This window comes from Octopus sinensis, linkage group LG10, assembly GCF_006345805.1.
Source record: "Octopus sinensis linkage group LG10, ASM634580v1, whole genome shotgun sequence".
NCBI classification, from domain to species: Eukaryota; Metazoa; Mollusca; class Cephalopoda; order Octopoda; family Octopodidae; genus Octopus; species Octopus sinensis.
Genome location: NC_043006.1, coordinates 14,197,728 through 14,198,418, shown reverse-complemented (window position 1 = coordinate 14,198,418; position 691 = coordinate 14,197,728).

The window sequence follows — 691 nt, the reverse complement described above, 5'->3', positions numbered from 1 at the left end:
TGGTACTGGCAATGACCTTGCTATAATAAACAAGAATATTGTAATGATTACTACAACTTGTATATCAACATGAATACTGAACAAATATTCGATCATATTGATGAGAGATAAAAAGTAAGATCTGGTTGCCAGCAGTCTGCTTGTATCATTCCTTGTCTTTATATTGCTGTAAAATCTTTGAAAATCTTAATTTGATGGAAGATGTACTGAACTCTAATTTGGAGGATGAAGTGCTGCTTTCTAATCGAGGTGGGAACCTGTGGAATAGGCAGACCCAGGAAAATCTGGAATGAGGTGGTGAAATATGATCCTCAGTTGTTGAGTCTCACAAAGGCGATGACAAACAACCGACACTTCTGGTGATCTGCTGTGCTTGAGAAGACGCATGAAGCTAAGAAAGATTAAGGTGGCGAGCTGGCGGAATCGTTAGCACGCCAGGCAAAATACATAGCAGCATTTCGTCCGTCCTTACCTTGAGTTCAAATCCTGCCTTTGTCGAATTTGCCTTCTATCCTTTCGGGGTTACAATAAAATAAGTACCAGTTGAACACTGGGGTCGTTGGAATCGACTTGTCTCTTCCCCCGAATCTACTGACCTTGTGCCAGTATTTGAATGGTTGAGTGGAAGAATTAGCAAAAGGGGTCAGAGCGTCTGATGAGCTTACCCTATTGCAAGTATATCTGAGCCTGA